At 34.6% G+C, this 19,064-nt stretch overlaps 1 protein-coding gene across 1 annotated transcript in view; it reads right to left on the reverse strand.

Annotated features, from left to right (window-relative positions):
- Positions 1-13,684, reverse strand: part of LOC150083552 (stress-activated protein kinase JNK-like) — a 440,237-nt gene extending 426,553 nt beyond the window's left edge. The window contains 1 exon segment of the mRNA XM_090378067.1: positions 13,496-13,684. The gene's annotated coding sequence lies outside the window, so the exon portion shown is untranslated.
- Between the last annotated feature and the right edge of the window lie 5,380 nt (positions 13,685-19,064).

Consider the following 19,064-nt stretch of genomic DNA (forward strand, 5'->3'; position numbering starts at 1 on the left):
TTTCAGGTTGCATTGCATTAAAGTTTAGGTATTATTCCCTACTTGGTGCTTTTTGGTTACTGAAGACTAACCTCCCTATCTCTAACCCTGCAGTTATTATGGAATAAGTCATATATGACTCCTCTGTGGCTTTATGCTTCCTTAAATATGGTTGTTGGCCAGTAACACAGTCATTCAACAAATCATCTCAATTGAATTTTTTATTTTGTGTCTATCAATGTTTAAATAACAGATATTCCTGTTTATTACAAGACACTCATTATCTCAGAATTATTATATATCACTCATCTCAGTGCTAATATTGTAGAACATCAATATCACATTTTACTTGAAATCTAACTGGATAATTGCTGGTTGCTAGCAAACAAAATAAATATTTTGCATCTATATTCATGCATGAAGAAGTGCTTAGGGATGAGCATACTAGAAATATACCAACTTAAAACTGGAAGTTAAATCATTTTGTTATATACTGAAAGGAAATTGGAAGATAAATTGTTGAGGCTAAAAGTAAACAAGTTTGTTAATGTATGCAGTGCATTAGATTTTAGCCACATTCAATTTTTTAAATTTATCTGATTAGGAGTAAATACAGCTACCTCAATCAATTAATTACTAATATTATAACTTGGAACTTAACAAGTTTGAGCTTGTGCAGATTGCTCAGGACCAAGATATTGACAAAAAATATTACAGCTTTCTGAAAGTGATAAAGCCCAAGAAACCTATAAGTAAAAAGAAATCCAAAGAAGAAAAAATTAGTCAAGAAACGCTTGTCATGATGAACCGAAGATGACAAATGAAGAGCAAGATAAACACTGACAAGGAGAAAACAGTGTACTGAGTAATGCAAAGCCATTAGAAAGAGACTCAGAGAGGACATAAGATTTAACACAAAAGTATTAAGGGACAACAAAGGACTTAAATCAGCAGCCATGAGCAGTAATACAGAAAGAAAAATCATACTGAAACTGAAGAATACCGATGGTGTACTTATAAATAGCAGAGAAGGCATAATTCAAATAGCAGAAGATTACTATAAAGAATTATACAAGGAGCGAGAGATGATGCCAGAAGTGGGGAAGATGGATTGCAAATTAATAACACATACGACATACCCGATATCCTTCCTGCTGAGGCAGAACATGCGTTGAAGAAAATGAAGAATCAGAAAGCCCCGGGGAAGATGAAGTTACTGCAGAGTTGCTAAAATTGGGAGGAAGAGGCATGACACAAACTGTCAAGACTCTTCACAAAATGCATTAGAAAAGGTGTGATACCTAAGGAGTGGAATAATGCAATCATAGTTTTGCTGCATAAGAAAGGAGATAAATCAGAAATTATATACCAATTAGCTTGTTATCCCACATTTACAAGTTGTTTACAAGGGTCATTACTAACAGATTAGAAAGAATACTTGATGAGAATCAACCAAAAGAGCAAGATGGCTTTAGGACAGGATTCTCAACAATGGATCACATTCATGTAATATCACAGCTAATGGAGAAAGCAAATGAATATAGAACACCATTATGCCTGGCATTTGTGGATTATGAAAAGGCATTCGACTCCATACAGCATAAAGCAATGTTTCGGACACTGGAAAGACAGGGAATAGATACATCATATATTATGATTTTGAAGAAACTATATGAGAATGCTACCTCCTTTATTAGCCTAGACAAAGACAGTAGGAAATTTAAAATTGAGAAAAGAGTTCAACAAGGAGACACAATATCTCCGAAATGGTTTACAGCTGCCCTTGAAGAAGCTTTCAAAAGATTAGACTGGTTGCAGAAAGGAGTCAATGTGAATGGAGAGTACCTAAACCATTTACGATTTGTAAATGACATTGTGGTCATAAGTACGATCCCAAAGAATTAGAGGAAAATCTTAGTCAGTTATGCAGAGTTAGTAAGGATTTTGGACTAAAGATGAATATGACTAAAACAAAAGTAATGATGAACAAGTATGCCACAGAAAGGGATATAATTAATAATTGAAGGAGCTGTAATTGAAAAGGTGGAGTCATATACTTATCTGGGACAAGTCATTGGCTGTAATAATGATAAATGGCTGAAAGTCAAGAGAAGAATAAATTTTGGATGGATAGCATTCAGGAAATATAGTCACATGCTCAGGAGCAATATCCCAATTTGTCTGAAACGTAAAATAATGAACCATTGTATACTCCCCACCATGACTTATGGAAGAGAAGCTGAGAACAACACAGTGAAGAATGGAACAAATTATATTGGGAATCAGACTGTAAGATAAGAAGAGAAACACATGGATTAGGCAGCAGCAAACTCAAGTAAAGGACATTCTTATCAAAACTAAAGAACTAAAATGGTCTTGGGCAGGACACAGCTCGAAGACATGATGACAGATGGACTAAGAAAATAACAGAATGGTACCCAAGAGGAGCTAGAAGAAAACCTGGAAGACAATGACGGAGATGGACAGATGAAATTGATGAGTTTGTGGGTAGTACATGGATGGCCACTGCACAAAACAGAAGGAACTGGAAAGTTGCTAGAGAGGCCTTCATCCTACAGTGGATTGAAATTGGCTGATGATGCCGATGATTATAACTTTATTTAGAACACTTAATAAAACTTTGCAGACTTAGTTTCTAAACTCAGCTGTTCAGGTTAATTACAACTGCATAATATTTATTACTCTTCTCCAGTATACTTTTTTTTTTTTTTTAAGTTATTTTCTGTCTATGCATGTGTATTTCCTCACAAGTGATAACACAGTCACAAGCCTTACACAACAATACAAGTGAAGCATGCATGAACTGCATAAAGTTAACAATACCACATTAAAACTACATGTTATCCATGAATTTCTCATTTCCATACAATTTGCATGGAAAAAATTAATAATTGCTGGATTTCTTTTTTTTTATTATTTTAATGAAGTTTGGTATGGTTTGACAAATATTTTTAAAAGGCCCAAATATAAAAAAAATTCACAAAAATCCATCCATTGGTAGTCCTTCTGTTACATGCAAACGGGCTGTCTGACAGATGGATGGACTTGAAGATGAGGTGCGCATGTGTGCACACAGTATTATTTATTAAATATATGTATTCGTTTATGGGAAAGAGTATTGCAAGAGACATACCTAGATAAATCTATTGATAATGATCAGGTAAAGTATGGTACACTGTTAAAGAGTACAGACACATACAATCTGGGTTACTTTTTCCAGGGCCAATCACCCAAACTGAAAACTAAAAACGATAAGGCTCTCCGTTTCTGTGACAAACATGCACTATGGAAAACTCAATTATCTTACATGTCTGTACTCTTTAACATACCATACTTTACCTACATGTTATCCACAGATTTATCTAGGTATGTCTCTTGCAATACTCTTCCCCATAAACCAATAGATATATTTAACAAATAATACTGTATATATATATATTACATTATGGATAGAATGTATATGTTAATTATATGTGACTGCAATGGCACTAACCCATAAATTCCATATATTAATGATTATCAACATACTCTATACCTCGTATATGTGTGTATGTGCATGCGAAATGTGCCTAATAAGGCACCTAGAACTGATTGAATCTATCCAGTTATAAGTAGAAAAACAGGCAAGTAAATCTTCAGTCATAAATATGAAAGCATTCTTAGATTAGGGGGATATCCCTATGGACTGAAGATTTGCATGTCTTATCTATTCATAAAGGGAATCAAAAGGGAGGAGTAATTACAGATCAGTAAGATTTTTTTTTTTTCTGGAATAAAGACAAAAAAAAAAAAAATGGAGTCAATGATCAAAGAAGTGCAGGACCATCTTGACAGAATGAAATTTATATTGCAGTCAGCATAAATTTGTTAAAGATTTTGTCTGACCAATCTGATAAGATACTGTGACATAGTAACAAAGAAACTAAATGCAGAAAATAATTTTGACAGCATATAATTATTTTTCAGAAAAGCTTTTGATACTGTGGCATATATATATATATATATATATATATAAAAGACAGCTGTACAAACTGGAGCAGTGGTGTTGGAGGCAAGTTACTGCTCTGTATAAAGGATGGTTCAATGAAAAAAATACAGAGTGATTATCAGTGAGCACTGTTCTTCTCGAACTAATGTTATTCGTGGAGTTTCCCAGGGTTCAGTGCCGAGCTTTTATTAATGATACTGATGAATACATATCAAATTTAACGTCAAAGTTTGCAGATAATACAATGGTTGGCAGGGTAGTTAATTACAGAAATCAGGGTATGATTCTGCGACAAGACCTAGAAAAATTATACAGATGGGCTGAGCAGTGGTAATTGAAGTTTATTGAAATATGAACATTGAAAAATGCAAGGTCCTATGGGAAGCAGTAATCCCACAACAGACCAAGGTGGTACAGCACTCTGGGTAGTAGAAAAAGAAAAACCTGTGGGTAATTGTACAGTCTAAAATGAAGTTCTCTGAGCAGCATGGTCAGACTATTAGGATAGCTTTTGGTGTTCTATCAATGATATACTGCAATTTTGTTGGCAGGGGCAAGGTGATTATACAATTATATAAGTTAATGGTTGTTTCTTCCTGAGCACTCCGTACAAGTCTGGAAGCCACATTTTAGGAAGAACGTGGATCTGTTGTAGGTGTAGAAAAGAACAGCAATGTTAGTGGTTGGCACAAAAGGGTATCATTATGAGAAAGACTTCAGTTCTACAAATTGCAGAATCTGAAAGCCAGGCACTTGTGAGGAGAACAGACTGAAGTATTTAAGGCCTTTATGGATTGAGTAAATTGACTGTGGATGGCATCCTGCCTCTTGCTTCGATGGCACACATAAGGGGACAAATTTAAACTGAATAAGGATGGTAATAGAATAAATGTATGAAAATACATTTATTCTACTTTTAGCTAGAGAGTGAGTCTTGGAACAAACTTTCGTCTGGTGTTGTAGAGGTGAGTAATTTGAAAAAATTTAAGAACAAATTATTAAAGGGAATGAACAGATCAGGTGGGTAGTGTTGGTGTTTTTTTTCGTTGATGCTGTTATAACTTTGCTTCGTTGGCATCAATTGCCACTACTAATAATAATCTGGACTTTCTAAGTTCTATGCACGTCTTAACTGAGAATTTCCCAAGCAAGCTTAAGATCTGTGCTTCCGATGATTCCTGTGTTATCCAGAACTTACAAAATGGATTTATTTTTTCTTATTTTAGCAATCAAGATTATTAACATTGTCAAGATTGATCCAGTGTTATGGTGTGGGCTGTGTTCATACTGTAAGGACTTGATGTTACCTGGAAATCAAACTGTAATTCTGTTTTAGTTTTGTAATATTGTTAACCAGGCTGCCAACTGCAATATGTAAAATTTTGAAACCCTATTCCTCTAGTTTACTCTCAACTGAGGTAGTTTTTGTTTTAGGCAAAAAAGGATATTATGAATTGCAACAGCTTCACAGTTTATCAAAAATAACAATTTGAATAAAAAAATACAATTAAAAATAAATATATCATTGTTAACGCAGAGATGGGATATATGAAGGGATAGAAAAAGAAAATAAATTATAATGGAATAACAGCAGAAAGACCAGAAGGGATTACTGTAAGAAAATGTCAACCACAGTAAAAGCAAAGACATCTTTAAAAAAAAAAAAAAAAAAAAAAACACCCTTCTTTATGTCAACCATTTACATTAATTTCGATATTTTAGTTATGCACTAGAAAGTTAATTTATTCTAGTTTTAAGCACAAAAATAATTACTTAATGTACTCCAGTTTTTTTTAATTTTTTGGATAATCTATCCTACAAGAGATGGCTTCAACAGAAGAGAAAGTGAACTGTGTCTTCTGGCTACCAGAGCTTAAGTCCATATCAGCAGTTAAAAGAAATTGAGACATTATGCAAGGGAAGCACCACACAGAAATTCAGTTTCAAACTGGATAAATAAATTTAAAGAGACTAGTTCCATTAAGGATAAGCTATGAACTGGAAGGTACTGATTAAATGAGGAGACTGTAGCATCTGTTGAGAGAGCTTTTCAGCAAAGCTAACAAAAATCACTAAGATGGCCATCTTTGGAACTCAGTGTTCCTAGAGTAAGGGCACACAAAATTTTAGATGAAATAGCACATGACCTTACAAAATTCAAATGCATCAAATGTTGCCAGAAGAGGACTACCATGCAAAATTAGCTTTCTGTCACAAGTTGAATGAAAATGTTTAAAACTGCATCTTCTCTCATGACAGTCTAATGTTTAGTGATGAAGCAACATTTCACATTAGTGGCAAGGTTAATTGCTATTTGAGGGATAGAAAAACCACAACAAGTCTGGGAACATGAAAGGGATTCACCTGAAGTCAATGTTCAGCATGCCTTGGGAAAAATACTCATAATATTTAATTTTATTCTTTTTTGAAGAAACATTGGCTAATGACAATAGTTATCTTGCAATGCTATTACAGGATTTTTTTTTTTATTTCTGAATTTAAGACAATCAAGAATCACCAGGCCAATTATGGTTTTACAGCAAGATGGAACCACCTTGCTGAAAAAGGTTTGACAATTTTTACAAGAAGTCTACCCAAACAGACGGATCAGCAGAGGCAGGCCAATTGCTTTGCCAATTTGCCTTCACTGGAAATTTTTCTGTGAGGGCAAGTTTAAAATGTAGTTTACTTTGCACTTTAAACAATTTTCATACCAGTATCACAAATGCAATTAATGCTGTAACTGAAACAACTTGGGGACTTGTTTATGGAAATGAAAAATCATACTGCACTTTGATCAGTAATGATGGAGGTTATGTTGAATCTTAACAATATTATGATTGCACACCGTGAAACTAGAATAAATTACCTTTCCAACGCATTTTAGTTTGCAACGTATGCAAGGCCTTTATGAACATATGTATATACACTAAATCTCTCAGTCTTAATTTTAATTCTTCTTATTGAAGTTAGAAACAAACTTCAATAAGAAGTTTGTTTCTTGGACAAGACCATTTTAGTTCTAAAGAACACAGAACTTTGTGCTGTGTGTCTTGGACAAGACACACAGCACAAAGAAAAGATAGACTATGAAAATAACTGAATGGTACCCAAGAGGAGCTAGAAGAAAACCTGGAAGACAACGATGGAGATGGACAGATAAAATTCATGAGTTTGTGGGTAGCAAATGGATGGCCATTGCACAAAACAGAAGGAACTGGAAAGTTGCTGGAGAGGCCTTCATCCTGCAGTAGATTGAAAATGGCTGATGATGATGACTGAAGTTTAAAAGTTTAATTTTAAACTTCAAATCAATTGAAGTTTAAAATTAAAACTTCGAAAAATATAATTTTAAAAATAAAATGTTTAATTTTATTCTTCACAGAAATTGTAAGAGCAAATTGTTCACAATAAAGAATGATCATAATTTTTTTTTTTTCGTAACATACCTTTATTAATGATCCATTTGATGAAATGCACTTACTCCAATGTTTCTGCTATTCTTCAAAAGCATGGAAGCCATTTTTTGATATGCATTTGAGAATTGACTCTGATGTCTTTACAATTCCTTCTGACGACTGGGAATGTTTTTCTCACAGCTACTTCTTTAACTTTGGAAATAAAATAAAAAAATTGCAGGGTGCAAGGTCAGGGCTGTAGATGGATAAAGAACTCATTTTTTGGTGTTGGCGATGACATAGAACTCCAAAGAGAGCTTTGTTCCTTACTTTCTGGGTTGAAATAAAGTTATCACCTTGTGCAGAATCTCACCATGTTCAGTAACCATCCATTGTAGCTCCTCACAATCCTCCATGCAAACTTGTTATTGCTTAGATGAAAGTAGTCTTGGAATCCAGCAGACACAAAACAAGTGTCATATGCAAACGGTCATGGAGTATGTCGTGCATGCTTCCTACTAATATTCTCAACATCTCTGCCAGCTGCCTGACTGTTATACAACAATCTTCTTTCACAATTACAGAAGCAGTTTTATAGTTTCTATGGTGACAGCTGTGGTTAGAACTCCAGGACTACCATTTTTTGTGATTAAATCATGTCATTCTTTAAATAGTCTAAATGACCTGTGAGCTGCACTATATTAACATTTAACATAGTGTTAAATGTTAATATAGTGCATTAAAACTGATGTTTCTTTGAGACGAAAACAAAATTTGAGCAGCATTCTGTTCCTCACATGTCAAGTCCATAGTTATAGGCAAAACTGAACAAGCATAAACTTGACTGGCCATAGAGGTCATACACACCATGCATATGAGTCAACTGCACAGTTGCAGTGTAATGCAGCTTAGTTTGGTCTTAAATTCCACAGCTCAGCTAGAAATAGTAAGCAGTACAGTTGCTTATGAAATATTATGATCATTCTTTATTGAACAACCCTCATAGAAATGTTTTCAAATTATTTAAGAAAAACGAGGAAGTGCACAAACAAAAATATAAACCATCACTTCTGATATGAGAACTGAAGAACATAAGTGAATCAGATGAGTACATTAAATAAAATAAGAGGGCAACTTCACTGCATGTAATTAACATAAATTTATTATATTTTGAAAGATAAACTACAAACAGACACTTTAAACAAAAATCATATATTTCAATCTCTCCTTTGGGATCTTAAACTGTAGTAAGAATAATTAAGACAGAAAAACCTTTAAGTTGCTAAATTACATGCCTACAAGTCCTTTAACAGGTTAAAAGTTTTTCCCCACCACTCTTCATTTTCTTATCACAATTGAAGATCTCGAAACCTATGGATTTTATTTCGGGCATATCTGTAAATGCTTAGGTTTCTAAATTTATATTAATTGTGTAGTGAAGTATTGCTCTTATTTTATAAAGATCACTGTCTGCTTGACTGATTGTTAATAATTTTAAGGGAGAAAGAAAAAAGTTCATGCTCTAATCTGAGGAATAATTTATACCTACAACATAAATATCAAGAAAAATATTAAAATTTATCTTATTCAGACACTCAATGACTCACAAAAAAAAAAAAAAAAAAAAAATCACCAAAACATGGGTACAAACTGGAGGAGCATAGGTTCAGGTTTTTTTTTTTTATTATTAATAATAATATTATTCTTCAGGCAAAAGGTCAGCAACTCAACAAAAAAGTCATTCTTAACCAAGTTAGGTAGCAATCCTACTTTTGGGAACCACTGCTTTATATACTCAGTGATGCCTTCCAGTATATACTTATTATTATTACTGCTTCTAAAATTCATCCCTTCTATGGCCCAAAAGCTAGTGGTGTACATACAGAATAGTTGCACGATACATTGAATAAGCTTTCATTTTACATGAAAGGACACATTTAACATATATTTTATATAAATTACAAAATGTTGGAGACTACTTTTCTTGGGCCAAATAAGGAGACTTCTTAGTTCTTTTTGGTTTCCTCTAATCCTTTTTGTAAAAGTACTGGCTATATAGATTCTCTTACATTTTTTCTTTTCATAGGTTATATTTATTTTTCAATGGTTTTAACTTCATCTAGTTTGTCAGGATCAATTTGAAACAAATTAAAGTGTTTTATGGTATTTCCACTGAGCCAGGCAAGGTTGGTGAATGTGAGCTTTAAGTGTGAGTTTAAAATTCTGGATGCCTCTATGATGGGTTCTGGAGTCTAATAATTCCAAAGTACAGAAAATCCATCTTTTGGATATCAGTTTTGCTACACTTACAATATTCTTACTCAAGACCAGTGGGCCGCTGGGGGGGGAGGCATATCCACGATTCCATATAATATTGACAGACAGTAAATTAATAACTCCCAAAATTCTCCAAAGAACAAGGCAGCATATTCAATGGGCTATAAATTAAGCAAATGTGTTGTCATTTAAATATTCAAACACAAATAGCTGCCACTGAAAAGAATGTCTGCCTTCTAGCTAACAAAAAGAGTAGAATCTACAAACAGCTAGATAAAAACTGACTGAAAAGTAAGGTTGGAGTGCAGAATGTCCCAAAAGCTACACTATTTACATTTTATTTATTTTTTCTTTTTCAGACCAAATTTAGGTTATGTGAATAAAGGGAATGTTCAAGCAATGGGGAACCACTATCAGGAAGGTAGAATGCAGCTATAATAGGTTACTATGTCTGGTGTTTGATTAAATGTGATTACAAGAAAATCACATCTTCCTTGTTATATCAGAAGAATGTATGCTGTACTGAAAGAGTAGAAAGGTATCACTCATATTTGTCCTTCTGTCAACTTTACACTAATTCCCTAACATAAAAAAATCAGATATAATGATTCTATATACATTTTCACATTTAGGACCAAGAATGTGTTTAGAATGCATAAGCTCATCATTATTAGGCATTAACGTAGACTAAAAAACAAAAATTTCTAATAAACTAATGAAAAGGTAACTGGTTCATTTAGTCCAGTCAGTCATGACTTACTGATATTAAGTAACTGAGATGATGGGATTCTTCTCCTTGCTCAGATTACAAATCTCAGGAGTCATAAATTCAAACTGAAGAAAGACAGTTGTAGAATAGATTGTGTGGAGATTTGCCTTTAGCTGGCGGGTAATTGATTGCTGGAACAAACTTCCATCTATCGTGGAAGTTGATAGCTTAAATAAATTCAAGGAAGAACTGGACAAACTTTTGGAGTTAAAAAATGGGTGAAATGGGAAGTTTTTTTTTTTTTTGCTGATGCTGTATAAACTTCTTGTATCATATCTCCACTAATGCTAATGATATCATACAAATCAAATTATTCCTAGTTAACTATACTGCCATATTAAAATTCATTCACTTTCTCAATGTAGTGAATAATGGTATTTATTCAACTGTTTTAAAATGATGTTTTCTTATGAGCAGCCCCCACTGCATCAGATAATATCAATTACCATTTTTGGGATTAGTACAGTAGCCACTGCTGTTCAATATATATATTTGTAAATATACAAATCCACACATACTTAGATCCATTTTTATATTGTTAATGATGTGCTATTATAATTTATAACATACTGAAGCAGACATGATTCAAAACTGAATAGCTCATTTTCTTTAATGAAACATCCTTTTTTTTTTTTTTTTTTTTTAAATAAGAAAAATATAAAGGAACATTATTAACACATCTCTATCCAGATACTTTACAAAACTTGCTCCAAGTTTTCATTTCAATTTATGCAACACTGCTCATACTGACTGTGAAGTATGCATAAATTTTTATGGTTAATTTTTATGCATAACATGAATATACTATAATGTGTTTATAGTACAACTGAACTATTATTTTGTTCGTCCTTCTTACACTAACATGGCAAATATCTAGCTCTTCAGTATTGAAGGGAACTAGATATTTGTTGTTCTAACATAAGAAATATACAACAAAATAATATTCAATCACATCATGAGCAAGGTACACATAATAACTGACACTGTTCCTTTTAGAACCAAGCCACAGATGCAGAGACTGAAAAAATAATAATAAATAGTGAATAATTTTTTACACAAAAATTTGCTGAAGCAATTATTTAAATGGAAAGAAGCTGACAATCCACACGACAATGTACTTACACAGCATGCAACAATAAAAACAGTCAAGAAGAGAGGCAAAATGAACTCTTACACCCACAAATCACATTTGAATAACAAAGAAAGGACACTATTACGTTACATACTAATATCAAATAAATTTACTGAAACTGCTACACCTATATTATATAACCGCTACAATACAAGACCTTTGGACCCGAACAGTTTAGGGTGAATTTAACTTCAATTAACCTTAAGTACTATATTGGTGGTTATACAAATCTGCATGTAACAATTTCAATAAATTTACTTTCATCTATATTTTTATGAGTGTGAAAATCCAAATGCGAAAGTTCAACAAAGAACTTTCACATTTGGTTTTTGGATAGAAAAATTTTAAATTCATGACAATAACAATTTTTGCATTACTGGCATATTATATTCTTTTACTGTCGTTCTTTGATAACAGGAGAGCCTTGATATATGTGCTGCATTTCAGTTTTCATTAAAAATCCGGGAAGGAATAACTAAAATATATCATCTTCACAAAATTCGGTAACGTTCAGACTAGCATTCTATTCACAACCATTTCTTCAACAAAATCACGATTCTATGCACTGCAATGATAATATTTAATCTTTCCGTTAGGCATTATCATTCATTCTATCATGCTCATGTGGCATTATTAACAATTACAATTAGTATACTATGTTTTATTATTATGCTTTAAAAAGAACTGAATTTCAAGAAAGTTCTCACATCACACAGTATTTTTAATTTTGTTAAGTATAAAATAATTTTACATTAACCAAAATTCCTGGTAGAACAAGTTACTTTTGTTTACAAAATTTCATTGTACAGTTGGAGAGATATAAAGTCACTTATTGTGCTAAAATAATAAATGAAAAAAAATCAATTTCGGAATCTGTAAAATGATGGAGAAGTAGTAGTAAGCAGGAGAAAGAAACTAAAACGAAATTCTCAGGTCTTATATAACTTAAAATTTGAAATATCGCTATAGAGCATAGTAATAAAATGGCATAACATCAAAGGTTTTCTCCCACTCCCCTCGAAATGCTGCGTACAGTTTGAATTTTTTTTTTTTTAACTAGTTAACGGATAGAGCAGCGATACTCTAATTACTGAATTAGAGAAAATTCATAATAAGGTACTATATTATAAAAATATAGTTGTTTTTTTTTCAACAATATTAATTCAACGGAATTATGACTGGAAGTGGAGCAATATTAAAAAACATAGGATACTATCATCTGTACACTCATAAAAAATAAAAATTTGACAATGACCGTTTCAAATTTTGACTGTGCAGAAACGGATGGAATCGATTTTATTTTTCTTGATTGGATGTTAGTAGGTATAAATAGAAATGAATGTGCGCACAATCGATGCATGGATAAGACATCTGTCAATGCTCAAAAAAAGAGGAGGAAAAGAGAAGCAACGATACAAATATACGCACAAAGTGTTAATGCACCAACTACCACATAAAATACGCCACTAATCAAATGAGCATTCATTGCAAGTTCGCTAACATCTACATACCCCGTTATCAAAAGCGTCAGCTTTTATTTAATATTTTATTTAACAAAATACAGACTGAATCCCATTCACGGCACTAATCCCCACCCTCAGAAAACATTAAAAAAGAAAAAATCGGAAAGGATAATCTTTAAATTGTGCACTATTAACATCTTTCGGAAAATGTTTTAAGTAAAAATTTGTCAAAATGCTTAAATGCTCTTAATCACTCGTAAATAAACCACAATTACGCTTTAATTATTAAATTTTAAACACTTACTGTGCACATATAATTCGGAATACAATTTATTTCATCCAATTCTTCTCGGGGTTAAAAACGCAACTGCGATGAATCCGGAATTGCACCGATTTCAACCCAATAGTTCGATTATCCATTTTAGCGAAAATGTAAGGATGGTCGAAGGCAAAGAAGTATATACTCACTTTCCCTGATGAATCTGTCAATGGTTCCAGATATCTGTGAAACAAAAATATACAAGTACACAACAATAAATAAATACAAGTAGGCCGGCTTGGACACACTGCAGTGAAGTTGTTCGTGTGCTAGAATCGCAACACGTTCAGAAATTCAGCACAACACAATGGCTGCATGGGTGACAGCGTTGTGACGTAGTCAACTTCTGAGTTCTTTTGACGTCATATGCAAGCTAGCGGCGTCCATTTACAATATTTTCATCACTACCTCGGAAAGGTGAAGTTTCCGCATTCTGTCTAAGATTAATCACTGATATTACCAAAATTATTTCATATTTATCTCAATCATTAGTAGTCTTTAATGATATTTAATAGTGCATTCGATATTTTGAACGAAGTGAATTCTTTTATATCGTAAGATTTTTACGTCACGAACTGAAAAAATAAAGCAGTAGGAACAAAAGATTTTTGGAAGCCATAATTTTTAGTTGCTCTAGGATTTTTTTTATTTTTTTTATTTGATATCTTTATTTATATACGCAGTAGAGGCGCAACCTTTTACTAGGCTATGAGCCAAATATATATAATCTGCAAGACTAAAATATTGTTGGAGCGCGAAGTCAGTCAGAGGCAAGGGGGCCTACTTTGTTCCATCACTTCGATACAAATGTAATACCTCCCTTCCAAAAATTTCGTATACATATTTGTTAAACAGTTTAGAACTGTGTAAAAAGATAAAAATGTATGTGCGAGCGCACGCCTTTTTTTTTTTTTTTTTTTTTCTTTTTGCTGAGCAGCAGAATCTTCATAGTGTGCCAAAGCTCATTTATCTTTTGGAATTTTGGCGTTTTCACTATCAGAGATAACTGGAAAATCGAATACATTCCCTAATACTCTTGAAAGGCACATATGAAAGCATCACTATGAAATGAGAAATCCAAAACTCCTCTTCAATAAGTATTTAGTATGTTCTTAGGGGTAAACTGATAATACTAAATATTTGTCCTGATTGCAATACACAGTCATCACGAGTTTCGCCATCTTCAGTTCATGGCAAACTGAAATGACTGGTGAAATAACTGCTGAAGATGTGGTACATACCGATGAATCTGGGATTATGACTAGACGTTTCTAGACATAATCCCAAGCTTTAGTTCTTATTTTAAGTTTCATCTTTTATCACATATGTAATTCATAATGATATGAATTAAATATAAATCGGTAAAATTACCACAATATTTGTGCATAGTAATCACGTTATTATTTATATATTAAAAAAGGCAATGCCTCTCTTAATAATATTCATATACAGAGCAGCCATTTTAATACTTTGAGCGTGGACAGTTGGCACCAAACATGATGAAGCAAATATCACAGACAATGCTGTTATACTGCAGCGTTCAGACACCATGTCCAGAGTGTACTGGAAGTACATTACTTCCATTACTGGAAATGCAAAGTATACATTTCAGTATACTGAATGCACAATGCAGCAATACAGTCATCTGGTCGGACGAAGCCGGTTTCCTATCTAACACTGCTGGTGACAGAAGCGTGATGGTGTCGGTAGTGTTTTCATGGCACATATTAGGCTCACTGATGCCTTTGAATTGTCTGACTGCCATGGACTACTTGACCATTGCTGACAACCAGACACATCTCTTCATACTCAAAGTTCATTCATCTGGTACCTGTTACATCCAGGAATATAATGCCAGTTCACAAGACATATATTGTTCAGAAATGGTTGTAGTAGTATAAAGGTGACTTTACCAAATTTCACTGGCCAAATCAGTCACTGGATTTTAACTCAATGGGGTATCTGCAAAATGAACCGTTTATGCCAGGGATCAGCTGTCATCCAGTTCACAGGATGCGACTGAGTATGCATAGACTACCATCACTGAAGTACACATCTCAACGACTTGAAGCTCTTCTCAGAGCTAAAGGAAGTGATACTTGCTGTAAAGGATGTATAGCTGGTAGAACGTGTATAGAGAGGGGGCAACAAGATTGGTGAGGGGAACAAAGGGATGCTATTACCAAAAAAGATCCAATTCTGCAAATTCCAGCATCTGAAGATTAGACACCTGCGAGGTGATCTCATTGTGATGTTTAAGGCTTTGAATGGATTGAGCATGCTCAGGGCTGATGGGATTCTTCCTCTTGCTCAGACTACACAAATAAGGGGACACATATTCAAATTGAGGAAGGATGGTTGAAAATAGATGTGAAAAAGTTTTCCTTTAACAGTGTCACTCACCAGCTTTTCACCAGTTAAACCGGGTGCTCTAACACTTTAAATCCCCATCCCCTGGAAGGGGGGGATGGAGACGGTAACCCATCTCCTCCCCCTCTTCTCCTGGTGGGCCTGTCCCCACTGATCTTCACGGGGTCGCCTTCCTTATCGTAACCTTATCTCTATCTGTTCTCCGCAGCCTTCAGTCTCTCCCCCATCAACTTAACTTACCAAGTATCCCCATAAAGTAACTTAATTGAACTAGCGTAAAACTTAACCCCTCTCACTTAAACCTATACCCCAATTCGGCTGTAAATTCACCACAATGCTCCCACCCCCTTTATATATATAGGCCCTTGCCACTGAAATCTTCAGAAACTAGGTGGCAGGGCCTGTAAGAGTACTTAAATAATCTACTGGGTGCCTGACCTGCCCCCTTGTAACAAAATGTGGGCAACAGTGAGTCCCACTAGGAGTTCAACCACTAAATGGTCAGAGAAACAACAGAACATAACACCCCACAACATTTCACTCCTCACACACTTTTAAATCTCTGGCTTCCACAGAGTACTGTGGTACACAAACAGAGTACAAAACGCGGAGATGGGGGAAACCCCTGGTGCCGTGAGACAGCTAACAATTTTACACTTACAATGTACTTTCGCCAGCTTTTCAACAGGTTAGCAGAGGTCGAAATGGAAAATTTTACGAAGCAGAATGCTAGTTATTAAAATCTTATTTTTAATAAACAAGTACATTCTGATGCAGGTTGATATTAAAGTGTATCAAAAAAAAAAAAAGTATTGATATTTGGAAGTGGGTCATATCGTTATTTCTCCAGTTCTAACCAGCAATCTTCGGACGTAAACGATAATGAGCTTTTTAACATCACTTTTACTGCTATTGGAAAACTCGGCATACCAGACCTTTATTTTTACAGAGTGAGACATTTTAAATTGTAATTTTTACCTCATATCGAAATGAATCATTTTGCTAAGTTTTGAAATATTCTAAAAGTCACTCACTGATTGCTTTAAGAACATTTCTAAAACAACTCTCAGCTGCCGTTGATCAAGTAACGAAACTTTGTAGTTTGGCTACTGGATCACTTGTCTCTGCACGATTCACGAAGGGCCCACCCAGATCTTTAACATCCAGTCTAAACCAATCGTTCTCTCCAACACAGTGGCACACCTGGAGGTATGAAAGTTTTGTCACTTCATCACTATTTCCCATGTCTACAGTTGCGCTATCAATGAAGCTAGTCAGCGGGTGACCTGAAAGCAACGTTGAACCTACACATAGTTCTGAAAAAACCTCCTAAGATAGTATGCAACTTTTCGGTTTTCAGGCGACTGTGGATAATGTATACAATTAAATGTGGGCTAGTTGATTGGCAGTGTGTTTTAAGCGCCAAAATTGTGTCAGTAAATTGTGCCTATAATTGCCTTTTTGCTAAAGGAAAAAAATTCAAGTGTTTGGTAGAAAACACCACGCAATCCTTGCAAGAGACCAAATAACTCAACCGGATTTTAAAACACAAAAACTCCCCGCGTCACTGATGGGAAGGACAGTGATTATTCAACTGTGTTACCCGCAAGAGCAAATTTATGGTTTGATTTTAATAGGTGTACCGTTCTAATTACCTTTGTTTACTTGATTTTGTAACTGGGATTTTTACAAAGTTATATTGTTCAAAAATTATGCTCCACAGGCAATTTTTGACAAGCAACCTTTGGCTGAAATTTGGCAAGGAACTATTGCTTAAATAAATTTCATACGAGCTCGATAAAGTTAATATAGAGAAAAAAATTTGCTTGAATAAGAAATGATATGAGAAGAGGAGAAAAAGGCCGAGTTCGAATCCCGACAATGTCGCAATAAATTTCTATGTACCACTCTTCACAACGTAGTTGAGTTAGTCGGTCTCAGGTGAGGGTGGAATGGTTTTTTCTCCCGGAAACTCGGGTTTTTCAACTAACAGACTTCAAAAAACACAATTTACAGATATTATATGCGGCGCAATCTAGACTAGGTTGCTGACACGCCTTCAACCTTACAAAAAAAAAAAAAAAAAAGAGAGAGAGAGAGAGAGAGAGAGAGAGAGAAAGAGAAGTTATCATCCAACTAATTGGTTAAGCACAATAAGTTAAGAGAATAATGGAAGCAAAACGGCTATTAAAAGACAGCAGTTACATCACTGAAAATAAGGGATAATTTTCCTGATACATCAAATCACCGATTTCTCCTCCCTAACCGATGCCCACAGTGGAAAATTCAAAAAGTAAAGCCAGTTTACATATTAAACACTGATAACCCGCACACTTGAAGACGTCAATAAATCTGTCATACTAGGGCCACCCGAGAATGAACTCGTAATCTGTCCATAAATTGGGCGCATTTTCTGGTCGATCTGCCTGTTTTAGGGGATATAAAAACTCCCGATGACGGGGAATATGGACTGGCTGTCCAAGTTTGATAAGCACTAAGTCGCGGAGCGCAGATATCAATAGTACATATTAAGCTAAATTTAAACATGCCGTTGAATTTCAGTAAGTTTGGTGTGTCTAATGTTGGTATTTTTTGAACATGGGGTTGTTTTCGGACTGCGTCATTGCTGATCAACAGTAGTGACTGGAACCTGTACTCTGAGGAAAGCCCTCCGAGGTTCACAGACAACTGTTAGCTCAGTACGTGAAAATCGCATTGCGTAAAGAAAAGTGCCTTATGCTTGTAAAGTGATGTTAATGTTTTGAGACTTCAAAGTTTGTTTGTTGTAGGCTTTTAAGTGCATCGGCGACTAAAGCCACGTTGCTACATTGTCTGTAAATTGGGTGTGTTCTATAGTCGATTTTCTGTATGCTGGACGAAAAACCATGCAACTCTCACCTGAGACCAACTACCTCAGCCACGTTAAAAAAAGTCCATAAAAATTCCTCACGTCATCGACGAGATTCGAAATCAGATCTTTTGTACAGGGTGTGCATGGGAGGGAAAGCCCCTACAACAACTTACTAGTTGGTCATTTCTTTTAGGCTCTTCTGCATTGCCGATATCCTTTGATTCTGTTCCACTAGGTTCTTATATGAAATTTGCAGGCCTTTTGCAGATCAACTGCAGGCGGGCACATTCCACCTAACCTGTATACCAAATAATGAGTAGCGCTACTGTCAGCCATTTGTTTCTCATAACATCTCAGGTGCAGGGCCGGATTTACACATAAGCTAAACAAGTTATAGCTTAGGGCCTCACATTACAAGGGCCTCGCTCATTGTAAAAAAATCCTTTTTTAATATTGTCACAGGTGAACTGTAAAAGTGAGAGAGAGAGAGAGAGAGA

Source organism: Mastigoproctus giganteus, chromosome 7, assembly GCF_048544385.1.
Source record: "Mastigoproctus giganteus isolate SK-2022 chromosome 7, ASM4854438v1, whole genome shotgun sequence".
NCBI classification, from domain to species: domain Eukaryota; kingdom Metazoa; phylum Arthropoda; class Arachnida; order Uropygi; family Thelyphonidae; genus Mastigoproctus; species Mastigoproctus giganteus.